The sequence below is a fragment of the Apis laboriosa genome, unplaced genomic scaffold (genome assembly GCF_014066325.1).
Source record: "Apis laboriosa isolate Shangri-la unplaced genomic scaffold, ASM1406632v1 scaffold13_cov153, whole genome shotgun sequence".
Lineage (NCBI taxonomy): Eukaryota > Metazoa > Arthropoda > Insecta > Hymenoptera > Apidae > Apis > Apis laboriosa.
In genome coordinates this window covers 4,475,360-4,495,681 of record NW_025221370.1, presented here as the reverse complement: position 1 = coordinate 4,495,681, position 20,322 = coordinate 4,475,360, and the positions used below count along the sequence as shown (strand labels likewise).

The following is a 20,322-nucleotide window of genomic DNA, read 5'->3' as shown; positions in this document are numbered from 1 at the left end:
ATCCGTTAAATTAATCTCTCGACCGCTGTATCAAAATCTTTTAAAAGACGGGCAACCTAAGGAGAATCAAAGGAGGGGGAAAATTTGATATCGCGAAGAACAATGCGGAACCGCGATTAATAGGGCCTGTAATCGGACGCCTGACACGCGTCCCAGGCCGATATATGCAAATTCGATCGGACACGGTTTTAGAAATTCGCCGCGGCCCTCCTCGTCCGCCAACAATGCGTGACTCCATCGACAATAGGAAATAATAAACCGTGATAAATAGCCGGGCAAATACGTACGACAATCGTGGATCTCCTTTCGTCCCTCGTTCCAATTTCCCTCTCTCCTTTTTCTCATTTCCAGGTGGACTGATTCATATTCCCGAACAAACACGTTAGGCAAATATCCGCGCGGGGGTTGATGGGGTTCTTATGCGTGCCCGTGAGCAAATAACGGCGTTAATTTCCTCGCTCACGTGTCCCACCGCGTTTCGTTTTCCAATCGAGAATCGGAGATGATTGTACTTTTTCGAATGGTGGTATTTTTTTTCTTTTTGTGAAGTACGTTTGATATATCATCTATATTGTCAGTAGTATTTTATCTAACCCTCTGGCAGCCATTTGGAAATCACGTGTATTTCTTTCTTCGTTTTCTAATTCTATTTCTTTTTGATCCTCGAAGAATCGAATTATATTTCATTTGATATTAATGTTATATACATGGACATAATCGTTGAGAGATTTTGATTCTTAAGAGAGTTACTTTTTCGAATGGTGGTATTTTTTTTCTTTTTGTGAAGTACGTTTGATATATCATCTATATTGTCAGTAGTATTTTATCTAACCCTCTGGCAGCCATTTGGAAATCACGTGTATTTCTCTCTTCGTTTTCTAATTCTATTTCTTTTTGATCCTCGAAGAATCGAATTATATTTCATTTGATATTAATGTTATATATATATGGACATAATCGTTGAGAGATTTTGATTCTTAAGAGAGATTCGAGATTGTGTAAGATTTAAGAAGAAAAGGTAGTAGTCTTTTTTTTCTTGAGTGTAGATTCTTATCGAAAAGTAGAAGGGAGTAATCGCAGAGTTGGAAAGTTGTACACTTCATATGTTTCGTTATGGTATATATATATATATATTATTCAAAGAAATTTGATCAAAGGTGTAATTCCAGCTGCATTATACCGGACGCATATTCATGTGAAAAAAAGAAGAATCAAAGGATGTTGTAGACAGCTCTTTACGCATAAAAAGAACAATGGGATAGATGTAACACGTGCCCGATGTAATCCATACTCGACATATCGTAAAAGTTTTCCTTATGTAAAATTAAAGAAAGAAAGAAAATATATTTAGAGATAGAATTAAAAATTCGAAAACCATAAAATGATGAAAAAGTGAATCGTTTCCCCGTAAAAAAATTCCATCGGTAACGATCTTTTTTCGCGACAAATCTAAGCAGCACAAGGGGAGTGGAGGGGACCCATGAAGTGGGCAGAGAGAAGAAAAAAAAATCCGGCATAAAATTAACAGTATACAGCTTGCAGAATGTAGTTTGTTACTCGCCGACAATATTTCACGATGGTCTCTCCTGCGAACAGAGAGAGAGAGGGTTCGATTCTCGAGGGGGGTGTCCAACAATGGAACCCTTTACCCAGCCCCTAGCGCCCAGCCAACATCCATACATCATCATTCATACTGAAAAAAAACCTGGGGGCACCTATGGCGGCGTACACTGGAGGGGTCTTCGAAATTTCAAAGTACCGAGTACGCATCAAGTACTTTCTAATGCTACGATGGATTTTTCGTTCTCCTTGTTCGATAAACTTGAGTTGCACCTTTAATAGTGACAAGTTTCATACTTATCCTCCTACTTATTTAATTTTATAATAATATGTATTGATTTATAAATACTATCACAATAAGAATGGATTTGGAAAAAGAAATATACAAAAAGAATTATGTTGAGATAGAAATAAATAAAATATTCTTCGTGGAATATTTCTAGAAAATTTTTAAATCGTTTCTAGAAATATATGTATAAAATTTATCTTTTTCAATTGAACGACAAATCGTAATTCAAAAGATATAAAAAAAAAAAAAAAGGAGGAGGAAGAAGTGAAACCAACAAAAGTCTACAAACAAAAGCATGAAGTTTTTACGATCATTTGATTTCCAAAAACCTTTTGCCGGCACCCTTTACTATAAAATACTACCACGCCTAGAAATACCAAAAAGGGGTTGTATCGGAGTAAACAGTGACGTGCGAAAAATGTCACGGAGAGAGAAAGAGAGAGAGAAAGAGAGAGAAAAAATGAAGAATCGGAGAAAAGCGTGAAACCTTTCTGCTGTTTATGGATTATTCTTTTACCCCTAAAAAACCTCCTGAAAAAGTTTCGTCGCCCTTCGAAAATATAAAATATTCTAAAACAAACCTCTTACAAAATTTTTATTCGAACTTCAACAAACAAAATTGAATTTTGTTAACAAAATCACGAAATTTATAATGCTCAAATTTTATTTCGATTATCATACGAAACGTCGAAAATTTTTCCAGGTAAAGTAGTTTCTAACGAAACTTTTTTTTTTTTATAAATGATCTTTTCCAGGTCGAAAAAGCCATCGATCAATAACGATCACAGGAGAATCGATTCGACGTGTGGAAAAAGAAAAAAGAAAAAAAAAAAAAAAGAAGGAGGACAAAATGAGAAACGTAATCCGCTTTTCGAAAAGAAACAACCCCTTCGACGAGCCGTCGCTCGTGTCACAGCACGGGTGACTGATTGTAAAACCATGGAGTAACCCGCAAAGGGTTGCCGATTCGAGGCGAGAGGGTAGACGGACAGTTTAAAATTGAGCCTCGTAATCGACGTGTAATCCTCTAAAGCCGTGACAGGCCGAAGATAATGGAGCACCGATCATCGATGGGTGGCCAGTTTGTTTTCCATGGCGGTAAGCTCGCTCCTTAAGCGTTTTCAATGTTCGTGAAATCTGTTAGGGTTGGAAGATGTTTCTCGATTGATTAATAAAAAGATTCTTCAAAGTTATTGCTTGAACTTCTGTTCTGAAATTGAAGATGAGGTACATACTGTATACAGATTAATTATTTTTTAGAAAAATATTGAAGAAATGAACGATTTAAATATAATTTAACTAAAATAATTATCATTTGTTTATTGATACGGTATAATTAATCAATCTTCCAGAAATTGTAATTTCATCTTTTGTGTGCTTGCTTTTTGTCCGCAGCTGTTCGAAGAACGATTGAGAAAGTGCATGCATTTTTTTTCTAGTTTTTTTTTTTTTTTTAAACTAACCAATCCTCATGCAAGTGTTTCATCAGCAGAGTTTACTACGGGGATTTTCACACCTAATTTTTTTTTATCTTCTTAATACTCTCCCCAGGAAAATCTCTTTTTTGTTATTCGTATTTATTACACCAAAAAACCTGCACTGGATTTTCTTTTTTTAAGTTTGGCGTGAAATCCGCGTAGGGTGGGCGAATGGAATTAAAACTATTAGAAGCTCATTAGCATTTCTCGTTTCGATAGTTCATGATCTCGGCAGAGGGGCAGAATGACGCTCGCTTTATCGCATACGAACGATTTTCATTTTGGCTGAGCGTTCGTCCGGAAAGATGTTTCTTTGGGGTGACAAAACGTAGGGGATACAGGTACCGGTGCGTGTTCAACCGAGTGTACAACTGGACGTCCATCATGTTGTCACTCCAATGATTCAAGTTTTGGAAAATTTTAGATTGAATTTCCACAATGAATATATATATTTCACATTTGGATATTATTGCAAAAATATAGGTGGAGATAAAATAGACGTTTTAAATCAATGTAAAAAAGTTGTATTTATCATTTTAGAAACCAAATGTATTACCATCACCTTATTGTTAGTAAATCTTATCTATTTACTCTACTCTATAGGTTAGTATTTGATAAAAATAAAGTCGCGATTGCAGCCAATTAGCTCATATCATTTGTTATACAATATATAATTTTATTATTACAAGATATTACAAGATTTAATTATTACAAGATATTACAAGATTTTATTATTACAAGATATAATTATATATTGTATATCAAATAATAATGATTGCCCAGGTCTCACCTCGGGGAGGTTGCTGCAAATTGGAGACCCACCCTAACCACGTCCCATCCACCCTCCTTTACGTAAAAATTTATTACATTTTTAAATGAAATTCTCCTTTGGTATACGTTTGTAAAACGTTCAGATCTTTGATCGTTGTACAAAAGCAACAAAAGGAGTTGTACAGAAAACCGACGCGGAAGACTAAAGCTGAAAATAAAATTTAAATTAAAATAACTTTCTATCAATATTTTACATTTCCATCGTCATGAAAATGAAAAATAATTAATAGTTAAAAGCGTAAAAAAAAAAAAAAAAACAAGCAAAATCCAAGGAAACCAAAAAGCACTACTTTGCCCATTATCTACTTAAATATAATAAGCAACCCATTACACAATCTATCACCACACAATCCACATATTATCTACTTAATTATCACCCTTATGCATGCATTTCTAAGTATATTTTATTTTATTCAATTCATATTATTAAATCAATTTTTTTCTTTAATATAATCTTCTCTTCCTGGAAAATGATCCTGAAACAAACAATACAAACATTAAATACAACATTAAAGCATTTCATACATCCATCTGTCATAAAATTTCACACTCCTACATAAGAATTTTTGTTCTTATATCCTGCCTATATCGAAAACTCAAAAGAATTGTTTCACTCAATTCAAACATCAACATCAACATCAACATCAACAAATTTTCATGATAAACCATATAAATCACATATGGTTAGGGAAAATGCGAAGGAGGATATATGGATGATACCAATGATAGTTAATAAACGAAATTATATAACTAATGTTAGACTGAGACAAAAGATTTAAGGGATAGCAATCGATTCATAATCATATTGCCTTGAAGAATAGGAAGATTGTTTCCAGAAGACTTAAATCCAGAAGGAAGAGGAAAGGCGAGAAGAATAGGAAAGACGATGTCTTTTAATAAGAGGAACAATAGAATATTAAACACATCACATTTGTGAATCCTATCTATCAGAAATATTTCTTTGATCCTATCTAATATAAAAATTGGATGATGAAAAAAGAATGAGATGTTCCTCTTCAATTTTGTTGAATGAGCTGAAGGAGATTCCTGAAACAAACTAATAAAACAATAAAATTAGTAAAATTCAATAACAAATAATTTTTAACAAATGAAGATCAAATACTATTTTATAATTTGTATCTTCTTTCTTCTATTTATATTCATACTTTATATTTGTAATTATATTCCTGTAGTTCATACCTGTAACAAACTCAATTACTGGATTATTAATTAAAAAATAATTAATAATTTATCTGTAAAAAAAGAAACATTAATATCAAAAGAAATCAAATTATAAGAAAATAAAATATAACTTGTTAAGTAATTCATATTTTTAAATGAGAAATTTTAAATTCATTGGTAAGAAGCAAATATATTTTTTAACAATATTTTCAATAACAAACGCTTTCAATAAGGGAATGCTGAAAAAAGAAAGTCCTGAAAAAAAGAAAAAAAGATAGCCATAAGGGCAAAATAATCCACTCAATATGAATTCGAACAAACCGTGAGTGGAACGTCTTTTTTCGCAACACTAATATACTAAATTTTCAAAAGAAAACGCGAAGAGTGCTTTATTTGTATTTGCAATGCAATTCCAACAAATAAAAAAAAAAAAAAGGAAAAAAAATAGAAGACTCGCGAAAGCATACACCCTCAACGAGGTGCTCTAATTATTTAACGAAACTCTAATAAACTATTTTATGCACTCTCATTTTATTATGCGCAACACTAACATCGCGGAAGACTGCAGCCAATGCAACCATATCAGAGGTTGCTGTCGTCAAATCACCATTGTGCAGCTCTTTGCTGCTTGGTGATTCAGGAACAATTTCCACCATGTCAGTGGAACAATTTCCACCATGTCAGTGGAACAACTTTGGGCATATTGTAAAACGCAACACTACTTAAAAAACGCGATCATTTGTCAACGCAACACTAATTGAAACAACCGCGATGGAACAATATCGCAACACTAATTTTAAAATGAATCAAATAAAAATTTACTATTACTGTATGAATGAAAAGCAATAAATATAAAATGCAATGCTAGAAAATAAATTGAAAATTAATGACTCTACAATTTAAATATAAAAAGCAATCGCGATATCTTATAATTCGCAACACTATGGCAACGCGATTATCATTTTAACGCAACACTAATTCAAACCGTAATTGATCAATCGCAACACTAATTCAACCCGTAAATAGTTTTTCGCTACACTAATAAATAAAAAATCGCGAAATTATTTCGCAACTCTAATTCAACCCGTAATTAATATATCGCAACACTAATAAAAAAAATCGCGATGCCCATGATGACTGGATCTGGATGATGGGCCGGCATGCAATTCGGCCAGACAACACAACATTCACTACGTATTACTAAAACGAGCACAGTGACAAAGTAATAACAATGGCTTCCCATTCTTTGAACCCAAACAAGATCCAAAAAATGAGAAACCATTCGTTGCAGCCCCTCTTCGCGACAGTTTGTCGAGGCCTCTTCGGTCTTCCTCCTTCGGGCGCAATGCCCGCTGAAACTTAAATCTAGGCTCGAGATTCGCTAATCGTAGGTAAAAAAAAAAAAAAAAAAAAAAACTAAATCCCGGAAGCTAATTGCACGTGGACGACCAACGATCGCAGTGATAATTGTCCGTACACGCGCAGAATCTCGAGCGCAACGTTCGTTTCGAAATTTAATTCGCGATCGCGATCGCGGAATTCGAAAAATCGATGGGAAAAACCAGAGACGAATGGTACTCATTCATCTCAGCTTTGCACTCGATTTTTCAAATTATATTTCCTGAAACAGGTTGCCACGCGAAAACGCGCCTACCCGATCGGAGACTGTGACAACCTGCCCGGCCCTACCTACTTATAATTAACAGACACACCAGAAGTATACTACCTATCCTACCTAGCCCTATATTTAAAAATTGGCAAAACAGGCATTCCAACACATTCATTCCACGATTCTCACACATAATACTCGGGCGCAAAATGCCTACACTAGGGAAACGTCCCGGGACGCCTCCGACACCCGAGCTTGGCATACTACTTTCACACTCTAACTTTACGTACCATTTTCCTGAAATCGACTGACGATGGCTAGTGACCATTGCGTAGAAAATAATAAAATTATGTATCTCAATTTTAATTATGAATATTAGTATTAAATATAATTCATATTAAAATATATGGTATCTTTTAAAGATAGAATATTATTAGAATAATATTATATAATATTATATAATAGTGAAATAAAGTATCGTTAATTATTTCGTCAATGTAAGATATTAATCTTACATTATTATTTATAATAATCCGCAATATTTACCAGCGGATATTTTATTATTTTAAATTGTAATTAAATTATTAATTATTAATAGGTTTGAAACGACGCAATTCCACAGCCTAATCATACACACAATGTGGAAAATACGTCGTGCACGATACATTAACGCATTGTCAGTCGCTACAAAAATTTATATAAACTTATGAACTATGGTCATCATGCCCATTGCCTCTCTCTCACCCAAGTAGCACCTGGGCACGTGAGTGAGTTCCTGGCAATGAACACGGAAGGGGTTAAATCTGAAAATCCTAGCTAAAAAAATATATATTAATATAAATACTTTATATCTAACGGGCTAATGAACTTTGATTTTTTATATTCTTATTTGATCTTAAATATTAATGACTCTATACTTTACTTTTTATCAATGCAACAAATTGTAATAAATTTTTAATATTCTAATATTTTATGAAAGAAATTGCAAATCAAAGAATATATCTATTATTAAAGAAATGAGATAATGCAATAAATTAATTAATTCAAATTTAAATATTAATAAAAATACCCTCAGGCGACTCCTCCATCAAAGCATATTTTGGAAAATTCGAAAAAATATTCAAAATTTATAGCTTCGACTTTAAAGTCTGCCTGTCGCGAAGTGTCTTCTTGTACATAAAATTTAACATATTTTCGAAAGGAATAAAATTTTACTATCTTTACTATCTTCAAAAGATCAAAAAAATTGATCATTTAATATAAAAGAAGAGATTATTTATTCGAAGATTATTTATTCATGACTAATTTATACATAAATATTCATACATACATTTAGATATTTGACTTTTGCAAATATCCATATTGAATTAAACTTTATACAATTAACTTAGAAAATCATTAATATTTAGAAGCGCGTTGTACAAGAAGACCTAGCCTAAGCTAATAAATAAAAAAACAAAATGTTATTACTCACGGGTATAATAAATACCCGTGGTCACTGTGCTCGTGCAAAATTCTACGTATACAACCAGTCACCCGTGTCGATTCGGATCTTTCACCCTACGACATGATTGAGTGACCGGAGGAATCAAAATGCATGCGACTCACCATACATGCGAAGAGTCTGCATTGCCATAGGAAGTCATCTCACCAAGTAGAAGGAACTGTAACAAAAAAATTGAACATCATAATTTAAAACATGATATATATATAATGGATATTTTAAAAAATTAATAAATAAATAAAAATAGAAAAAATTAAATGGAAAATTGATGAAATTTAATTGATGAAAAATATATAAAGATAATTACCTCTTCGCGTGATGGATGATCGCCTTATGCTCTTGATATCTCTTGATACACTGACTCTAATATATACGCGAAACGAATATTTAAAAGAGAAAAAAATAAAATAAAAGACTATTAGCACGTCCGTTTAAATTTCAGTCGGCGAACAAACACTGATTTTACTTTCGCGAGTGTAAATATAATAATTAAATTTAATTAGAGCTTTTATGCTCTAAAAAAATAATAAAAATACTATTACGTAACAAACACTGACTCTATTGACCGCATTGCGCGCGGTCACAAATTTTTGAAGCCCAGGAAAAAATTATCAGGATCTTGAATAAAAAAGAAAATATCATATATAATTTTTTTCTTAAAAATACAGTATTGATTATTATTTAAAAGTTTTAAAATAATAAATTGTAATATTCAATTTCGAATTTTAATAAAAATAAAGATTAAAATTCTAATAAATTCCAATTATATCAAAAATAAATTAATAAATAAATGGAAAAAAAAAATATAAAGACAATTACCTCTTCGCGTGATGGATGATCGCCTTATGCTCTTGATATCTCTTGATACACTGACTTTAATATATACACGAAACGAATATTTAAAAAGAAAAAAAAATAAAATAAAAGACTATTAACGCGTTCGTTCGAATTGCAATCGGCGAACAAACACTGACTCTACTTTCACGAATATATTATAATTAAATTAAGTTAGAGCAGTCGTGCTCTAAAAAAACATGAAATTACTATTACGAAGCAAACACTGACTCTATCGACCGCATTGCGCGCGATCATATAAATTTTCTGAAAATAAGGTGGGATGGGGAGGAAAAAAGGAAAATATTGTTTTAATATTTTCCTTTTTATTCTATCAAGCGTTTATTTAAAAAAAAATAATGTTAAATTTTTACAAAATTTTTCCTAAAAGATATCTCATTAAGAATCTATTTGAGATAAAAAAACAATTTAATATTTACTAAGAATATAATTCATTTAATCTCTTCTATCTTTATTTAGTACACTATTTTAGTAATGTATTGATAAATTATGAATTACTTAACAAATATAAATAATAAAACGTATTTAATGTAATAAATATAAATAAAATGTTACCACATCATGAAAAACCACCATCAGATTAATAATTGTATAGAATATTCATTGTGGCATCCATATGGGAATCTCTTTTTCCCATTTAAAAAGACATCTCAGCAATTCTTTGTTAACCTGTACAAAAAATAACAAATCCTTAAAATGTATAAAATATAAAACCAACTGTACATTATTAATTATTTATATTAATATATTATTAATATAAATAATTAAAATCAAATCCTATTTTGCAAGTTTATGATAAATAATTAATCATGATGAAATAAATCTAATCAAATACATGAATATAGAAACAAGAACAAATTTTTTTCACAAGTTATTAATTATTAGTTATTAATTATAACAATATTTAATAAACTATTGAATAATAAAAATGTTAATCAAATAATATTATATAAAAAGTAAAAGAAAAACTGTGCAAATATAAAGACGTAATAGAGAGACGTAATAGGGAGACGTAATGGAGAGACGTACGTGAAACGAACCGTCTAATCGCCAGTTTCGACAACGAATAACACCTTGTGCTACGATTTCGGTTATCGAATTATAAATAAGAGAGGGGATATGCCTGGGGACACATCAAAACATGTTGGAATATCAAAACATATCGAGCATAAACACGAACCGTCAATTTCCTGGAATAGCTATATTCTAAGAAATATTTTCGGTCGTGGAACCTTGAGCTCCAAAATCAAAACACAGATAATACGAGCACCAAATCAAAACAAATAGAAGTAATACGAGTTGAACGCACGATTAGACGCGTAGAAGGCATGTGTACACGAGAGAGAGAAGACGTGCGCGAAATAGAATTATTATAACGGTCTAATTATTTCATTTTCGTATGAATAAAAAGACTAAAAAACATATAGTAATTATATCTTTTGTTAAAATAAATCAAATCTTACCATATTCTGTATCGTCGAATCAACTTTCATCGTGTGCGCATGTGTGTGCAAAACTAGATGTGTGTGTACGTGTCAATCTGTGTGCAAAATTACGCCGGTAATCGAACGATAACCTGTACGAATAAAAATCAAAACTATAAAACGAATGTAATAAAAGTACAATTATATTAAAATAAAATGATAATTTGAATCGAATGTTGCTTTAAGAGTGCATAAGACAAATTACCAGTAATTTTAACTGCCAAAAACGAACAACAACGCAGCACAACGAAAAAGGTTAGAAAAATTACTCAATTTTTATATAACAATGTTTAATAGATGATTAAACAAACACTTATTAATCAAATGAGATTACTAATAATCTATAAATAGTAATAAAATGCACTATCAATAAAAATTCTATGCAATTACACACCTGTGCCGGTACAACACATCTTACACTCAGGATTTTCAACGGTAGACTGAAGCCATGCGAACCGATTTTGTAAGCAGCTTCGTGATTGGCTGAAGCTATATGGTCCTTATTTATTAAATCCGCGCGGAAATTGAAATGTTATATAACATTTTAAATATGAATTCATATAATAATGAAATCTTAAAAAAATAATTTAATTAAAATCATGTTTAAAATAAAAATAATTATATTATTTTATAAAATATTAAAATTGAATTCCTAAATATAATAATTTTATAAAGATACTCTAATTAAATATATGTGAAGTAAGAATAAATTGTTGTAAAATTAATCGAATATAAAAATTAAACAAATTGAAAAAATCTAAATCATAATTTAACATGATTTTTAATTAAATTAGAATAATTTATTTGAAATATAAGAATTAATTTAAAGAATTAATAAAAGCAAGATTAGCAAATATAGAAATAAATCATTTTAATAGAATATTTTTTTTTTTCTTTACTCAAACATCAGAAATTTTAAATATAATATTTTTTAATAAATTAATTCTCATTTTAACATACATTAACATACATAACATTTTATCACAATTTAACAGTCAATCAAAATTCTATAAAAATATTCTATTCAAATTCGTTGTAGAAATTATTTTTATCGATCTGTTACAATAGAAGTTCATGGTGATCGAACAGATCTGCAAATCACGTCCTCGTTTCTAGGGAATATCCCGCTGAGAGATTCCTTTGTTCGAATCGTTGGCGAGGCTTCATCCTCTTTTGTCCCAAGGGAATCTTCGCGCATCATATTCTAGGTTTCCCTCTTAGGAACGATCATTATCTCTTTAGAAATAGAACGATACGATAGCCATAATATGAGCTGGGCAATCTAAATCTTATCTCTTTTATTAATAGAAAATCAAAACAAAACAAAATCTTTAGAAGAATTATGAAAGAAATATGATAGATTATGATAGAATCATTATTTAATAAATTTCTTCAATTGTAATCATGAAATAATAAAAACTAATTCATGATTTTTGAAAAAATTATAACAAACGAGTTACATTTACTACGTCAATAATTCGATTAATAATTGAAACACTTGAATTTCGTACGATGTGACAACACTTTTAACGGACCCCTCTAAAAATAATTTCTCTCTGTCTGTTTATTTGTGTACACTGGTCCAACTTGCCACCCTCTACTTTCATCCGTTTCGATGTTAACGTTCATAGAAGGTCAATGGCGCGTGCAGTCTTTTTTTTCATCCTCGATATTATTTTACCACGAATGGCAACTGTACTACTTTTGCTCAGCCACCGGGCTAACTTGGTTCACTTCGTTTTTAAGTGCCTAGTGCTGTTCAATAAACATCTGCGATAATCTCTACATATACCAACTATTTCTAACACAATCGTACTTTTCTTCATTTTGTATTCTCCGTTCGTTATTCAACAATTTGCATTCCAAACGTTCTTTATATTAATTTTAAAAATGGATTTGACCATTTTTCTATCTCGTCCAATATGGACGAAAAGAAGTCGAAGAATCGAAACAGTGGTCAGAGTTAACAAATCGTTGCCACGAAAGAAATCCTGTTGATGTTTCATTAGATAACAGAGACAATAGAGTGATAGTTGGAGTGCAAACATAATGGGTAATGGCCTCTGGTAACCAGGAACTCGAACGGGAGATTAAGATCTGTTGTAGTACGTCGACTGCGTTTATGGTGGCCGCGCACACAAGAGGTCTGGCGTTAACGTCAAAAGGCGTTATTCGCTTCAGCAGGCTCACCTGGTACGCAACAGAAAGGTATCTGATTATTCGACCTAGATGAGATTCAGAACAATTTTTAATGCGGCCCTTTTTTGTTTCTCTTTCCGATACACCTCGACGCACCCTTTCGAAACCTTAACAGGGCAGTTACAAAATTTTACCATTGTCAGGGTGATTTTATAGAATAGAAAATATTTGGTTAATTTTAATTTATAATTTTATTTATTCGTTACTTATGTATATTATAAACGATTATGAATATATTAGAATTAATTAAAATAGAAGTTGCAAGGTATGAAAGTAATCAGGGATTCCAATGTTCAAATTGCAAGTTTAAAAATTATTTTATTAACAGAATGATTTTACAAAGGAAGGGCGAATTAATTTTTATTTCAAATCTTTTAAAATAGAAGAGAAGAATTTCTAAAGAAATTTTTAGGCATTTCACGTCACAAAGTTTCCGTAAATAAAACTTGTCACGCATCGACCCAATCGAGATACGCAGAAAGGGGGAAAAAAATCGAGTCTACATACCAAGTATATGATACCGCATCAAAGGAAAAAGCGGAGAATAAAGTGTTCGTAGATGAGCATAGAATTACACACGAAGCGAAGCATTCGAGGTTATTGCGTTATCGATCGTCTCCCTCGATCGAATTCTTCCCTTTGATGTAGCTTTAGGGTGCATCGAGTGGCCTGGATCCAAGATAATACAGTTTATTGTCGGTCGAAGGGTATGAATTCGTTTGTAGGAACATGCGAGTGATTCGTTATCTCGAGCGGATTTAAGTGCGGGTGGGCACTATCATCCCAAATAGGGTCCAATAAATCCAAATTTTTTCGTTCTATCGCGATTTCCGTTATTTTATTTAATGTTTCATCTAATTCTTTTGTTTCTTAAAAAGAAAAGAAGCAAGATCAATTGTGTTACCAGATTATTTCGTGTGCATAAAATTTTAATTCGTGCAAACGAATGATTCTTTTTTATTGCGGAGAGTGTCCATTGGTCCATTGATATCGTGTTTGTTCGTTTCATTGGTTGAATTCATGGTTCAATAATTTTATTTCATCGTTATGCGCGTTTTAATTGAAACGCTCTGCAAACTGCCACGGGCACTTCACGTGGATCAAACATTTACCGATGTGCAAGCCGGGTTAAATATCCTCAGGCGCTGTCCGACTCTTGTGAGCACTATTTTTTTTCCTGCTCTTGACACTATCGTTCTAGCTTATTATTACGTATAAACATAGGGGAATAAGATCATCAGAGATTCCAAAGAAAAAAATATAATAAATAAATTTTAAGTTACAATAATGTAATATAAATAATTATATTTTTATATATTTTTGATATACGCTGATATACGCTTTTTTTCTCGTTTTGAAAATATATATCACATGTGTTACTAACTTCGGTTTAGTTAATGCTATTCTAATAAGATGCTCGAAAGTTCAGGTCACACGGTGCATAATAAATTCGATGCATAGATCGAATTTAGCGTTACCGCATAGCACGTGCTGCGGAAAGATTCGCACACGCTCGAGCCACGTGTCGAAGCAGGGTGCAAGCATTCGAATTAGCTCGAAGAATTTCTCACCGGATAAGAATCGCCTTTTATATCTCAATTACGCTTATTTTTCCACATTGTTCCGCTGGCACGTGTCACGATCTAAAAATATAACCACCATCTACATTAACATGATACGTTAACAAATAGTCTGCGATTACATCTCTTAAAATCTATAATATCTTACGATAGATAATTTCGAATTCTTGTAAAGAAAAATTTAATTAGGAAAAGATTAAGAAATTTATTTTATAACAATCTACTAAAATTATCTCAATCTATTAATCTATAAGTACTAACAAACGAAGAGATGATTACCCCTCCTCCCCTCTCCTCCTTTGAATCATCATGAAGTAATTTTTCAAGAGATAGTTTAAAATTTTTAAACAAATTTTGATTAAAAAGAACAAAGAACAATCGCAAAAGTGTCTACTAACGCCATCTATTGTAATAACAAACAATTTACAAGTAACACTGTTTGAAGAGATATTTACGCATAATTGATCGTCAACCCTAATTCAAATTAGCCTTATTCCCTTGTCAGTGGGAAACCGGCTATGATATCTCAATTATCCCCAACTTTTACACGGTGGGTAGGTGAACACGTGCATCCTGGTGTGAAATTTCCCGCTATCAATTTCTCAAAGCCGACTACCCAGTGATAAATGCACGTGGCGCTGGCATTTAGTCGTAGCTCGGTCTTCCTGATCACGTGTCTATCGGAACACGCACGTGACCATTGTTACGCATCATTTTAATTCCCGATATTCCTCCCGAGTCAGGCTAAAATTAGTTGATCGTTTCCACGAAACAATCTTCCATTTTCGTATCCATCCATTATCATAAAAAGATTAAATTTCAATTTAAAAAATATATAATCTATAATCTTGATCATTCAACAATAATAAAATATACTTTTATTTCAAATATAAGATCTGTATTACAGATGTCAAAACTTTTTTTTTGTATTTTTTTTAGAGAATTGAATTACATCTGAAGACTTCGCAAAAAAAAAAAAAAAAAAAAAAAACGAAAGTAGAACATATGCACTCTTCTCGAGCATATCTTTTAAGGAGCACTCGAGACGACACGCGACGTTCCCAATCGCAAATGAAGGGATTACCGGTTTCTAGTTATTATCTTTCCACCTTTCTTTTACCGAGGTGTTATCTGTGAGTAATCCGTACTCGAATTGACAACGACGTTACCACGCAAAACGGGCACGTGGCGAAGTGCATGGGGGATGCGTCGAAGTCGCGTGGCCGACACGTGGCGATAACTCGAAACATTAAAGTGCGGATAAGGTTGATTGGCTGAAAAGGATCGTCAACCAGGGTTGGGCGTGATATGATATTCCACGCTTTGCGGTTAGCGCTTTGCTCGGAAAAATCGTCATCGATCCAATTATTGATCCTGATAACATTTTAACAAGTTCTTCTCCATACGTTATTATAAATTATAAAATAATAAAATAAATTATAAAATTAAATTATAAAAGACGGAACTTTTATAATTTAATTATATATAATAAGAAAAAATTGGGAAAAGATTGTTCGGAATGAAGCTGTCTCAATTTAGGGGGACGAGAATAGATTTCCCATAATCCAAAAATCTTGTGACATTTCACGGAGGAAAGGATCGGGGGTGTTGTCCTCGTTAGGAGCGCTAAATACCTTGAAATTACACAACCGGTGGTCCATAAAGGTAACACTCACCCCCGAAGTCACGTTCTCCGATGCATTGAAATCGATTCGCCATGCTAGTCGCGGCTAGCCACGTTGTTCCAACTTCCCTTCCTTTCATCCCTCCCCTCAATGCCGCTGGAAAACATACATGGCCGATTGCCAGAATAGTAACGTATCAACCAGAAAATCATTTTACGCCTGATTTTTTTACCCAACCTGCGGAAACAAGCTTCTTTTAAAAATATCCTGCGACTTATTATACCCGCGATCGTTTCCGGGTGGAGTAAAAAAAGCGGTGCCAGGTGCAAGATTTTTTTTTTTTTCTTGTTCCGCTTCCGCGTCGATAATTTAGATTTTTACGATACTTACGATCGTATCACGGTATTGTTACTTTTTCATTTGTAAATCTGTTAACTTATATTTTTTAAAAAAATTTTAATCCTTGCGCTTCTTCGATACAATTTTTGGGAAAATTATACAATATTATATTGTTCGATCATAAAGCGAAATTTTTAATGTCGATAAACATTGTTAAAGATTCAATTTTCACACGAGGCTTTCTCATACATCGATCGGTTTCACAAAACTTTTACGGACCACCCCTCGATATCGTTGGCCACCCCGAAATCCTGGCGAAGCGTGCGCCCATTTCACGCTCGTTTCTTGCGGTACGCCACAAGAAAAGCGACCAGCCGGCTTCTTTGAAATCCACTACTTCGCGGCAAAGATCATAGAGAAACGGCAAACTTAGGATTTTCGCGCTTTTGACCCTTCAAGAATATTACTTTTACTACCCGATTTTCACTAATTTTTCCCATCCATTTTTCGTAAGGGAAAACGTTCAAGAAGAACATCGATTCTTCGATCCATAGTGGGTCGAAGATATATCTTGAGCGTGAGATTCTCAAGGGTGAACTTCCTAATTCATAGAATTAAATTTTTTCTCTTTTTCTTTTCCAACGCATTTCGAAGAAAGGCTCGCATCCGGATAACGGAATTTCGTTTCAATGGGAACCTAAGGGAAACAGGAAATCGTGGTTAAGATTTATAGAGCTCCCGTTACAACGTTCTCGTTAGTGGGAAAAAGGGTTGGATAAAATCGAACACCTTTCCTTTCCCTTTTTTTTTTTTCTCTCTATAGAAAATGCTTGTCCTATATATTGCGATAAATTACGATTATATGTGAAATAAACTAGATTTTAATTTTTTTTTTTTTTTTGAAAATCTAAAATAAAGGCTAGAGAGGATAGGATAGAAGAAAGAGAATAAAGAAATTTTAAATAATTGTCAAGTCTCTCCAATGAGAGACTGTGGTGTTATAATTACGAGTATCTTTTTATGAGGTCGGTAAATGATGGAACTGAAAAACCTCAGCTCGTTAGTAAATGATTAAGCGTAATAATTATCGGATAATGCGGTCGGTTATTATCTCGAGTTACCGTAATTAAAAAAAGTTAATCAACTATTCAATTATAGTTTATCTATTTCTATTAGAAAATTATTTTAAATTAATTTTAAATTTTACAACTCTTATTATTATATTTTACATTATGCGAAAAATGGAGCATGTTTAACGATATAAGTTTTTAATGCCAAAGTCAAGTCGCGATTTACCTTGAGCCGTGGCTTGTCCAACGAACCATAACCTGCGGGACATAGCATTTATCGGTCTACGCACGCCGCGATTGTTATGAAATAATAATGTGGCGCAGGGCCGTAGTGAGAGCAGGGTGTTCATGGAAAAAAGGGTGAAATCGGCGGTGGGGATACACCGATCGAAATCGAAACGCCGGTGTACTCGCCACGTCACTTCAGCATTTCCGGTGGTGCTCAATGTTGCCGCTGCCTGAGTGGATAATGAATCGAGGTTACGAAACGAGAAAATTGGATATTTCCTCTTGTCTTCGTTTCTCTTTTAATATTTTGACTAATTTAAATTTTTTTTAAGGAAGAGATTTCGAATTTGTTTAAAAATAAATCGTATCGTTATTTAATGAATAAGTATCTGGATTTTAAAATTGTATTATTACAGAATTGTATGATTAGAATTGTAAGATTGTAAAGAGGAATGGATGGATAAATTATGGGTATACGAGATACGATGTGAATATTCTCTTCTGGAAGATTAATTTTAACGAGGTTGAAACGAGTAAATTAATTTAAGATAGGAAGTCGTAATTAATGCACGAAATTCCCTCGACATCAGTCAATCTTGTTATCTTGATTAGATCTATTTAGGGTATCCTTTATTCTTTTTACTGTATATTAGCAACAAAATTTGATGAATAATTAATAAATTAATAAATTGAACTTTACAATTTATTGAAATAATAAATACTTTTTTTGGAGAATTATTCTTCTTTTAACAAACAATGACAAGCAGGTTTTATCGTTGGATTTTGATTTGAACAAGGGAAGGGTGCAAATCCCGTCACTACTTGCAAGATACGCATAGATATGAACTGTCGGTCGGAGTGCATAAAAATAAGAACCACTGCGATTCGTAGAGCATCAAAATACGGACAGATGGCCGGTTAGATCTCCTTTGGTGATGGTGAACGTGTCGATGTACCTAGATTCATAAGTAGTTGTACCACCTATGACGAAAAGATAGGATGGTCAAGATCAGGAGTCACGAATTTTATCGTATTATTCCAGGAAAAATCAGGAAAAATAAATTTTCCTTATCGTTTTCGATATTCTAATATCAAAGTCTAATTACAAATTCCAATATTTCTATTTTTCGTATATATTTAAATCGAGAAAAAATTGTAAAATCTAATAAACGTTACATTTTATATCTAACGTGCGAATGAAAATTCGTCAAATTAATTATAAATTTGTTCAAGGTTTGCAAATTCGATCAAGCCACCAATGATGACAGACCGGCATTGGCAAAATGGTGGAACTTCCATCTACGCCCCGTATATTCGTCGAACGACGTACACACGAGCCTAGATCGTTCCCCCCTTGTGGGTGATGACGCACACACGCAAGCTAAACAATAGTTAAATCAGGGTGAGGGGTGGCCAAGGGGTGCTGTGGGTGTTTAATGAGCTGCCAGCCAGTGACTGAACCGAGGGTACGGAGAGAGTAGGGGTAGGGTAGAGGGTTGAGGGATTTTTGGGGTGCGAGGAGGATGGTGAAATCTATGGGGCACGAGGTACGGCACCACTTGACTGTTTATAGGACCGGTACCGTGTAAAGTGTTGGAATAACATTGCATATGTTTAGATGGTCTCTGGCTGGTGTTTTACTTTTTCTCCATCATAAAATTGAAAAAGTAATTCTTTGAAGGTGATGTTCGCGATTAATATTCATAATTTTTCGAGTTTTTCTCGATCAATTTTTTTCTCGATCAAATTTCATCTTTAAAATTTCTTTCGTCTTTTAAATTTCTTCGTTTTAAAAAAATCTTCAATTTAATCAAGACGTATATATATATATATATATACGTAGATTTTTGAAAGCTTGAGATCAAATAAGAATCAACGTATTAAAAGAAGAATCTGAGGAGTCCATAGAAAATTTTAGGTCAATGTCAGTTCAACTGACCATTGACCTAAGACCACATCGACCACCTGAGCATTCACGAAACTAACGTTGCCGTGAAATTAGGCTGCTCCTTGCCTATTGAATCATCCTTTGAGGAGTCTCTCTATTCGTCGTATTGAGTTACTATTTGCCGGTAATTTTGAAATGTAAAGGGCGCATCGATTGCGAGATTGAATTACTATTTGCGAGCGATTTAGAGAATTAGGGAAAATCGTTTGCTCGGCGAAATCATGAAACCAAACGATTCGAGTGTGCACAATGAAATTCTATATCCATCACCGTTACTTTTACTGTTGCTTGAATGATTGTTACTAATGATTCTCGTCCCAAATGTATAGAATTACAAAAAAAAAAGGGAAAAAAAAAATGTTTCACGTTTCATTGTGTAAAATTTTTTCATCGAAAGATAAGGAATTGGAGGAATTTAAAAATAAATGAATTAAATTGTAATTTCCAATTTGTTATATACATGTGTTTGTGTGTGTGTGTAGATACGTTCGATGTGTGCAATTTTTTCGAGTTAGATACAATTGAAACGCGGAATAAATCC

General features: G+C 32.9%; 1 protein-coding gene across 2 annotated transcripts in view; it reads left to right on the top strand.

The window, feature by feature from the left end:
* The window catches only part of LOC122720869 (cadherin-23), a 74,191-nt gene that overhangs the window by 23,824 nt on the left and 30,045 nt on the right, over window positions 1–20,322 (top strand). Inside the window, exon 1 of one of the 2 annotated variants that reach the window (XM_043947914.1) lies at window positions 11,025–11,047. The exons of the other annotated variant lie outside the window; for it this stretch is intronic. The gene's annotated coding sequence lies outside the window, so the exon portion shown is untranslated. Of the gene's footprint in view, window positions 1–11,024; window positions 11,048–20,322 lie in introns of those variants that run through there. 2 annotated transcript variants of the gene reach the window in all.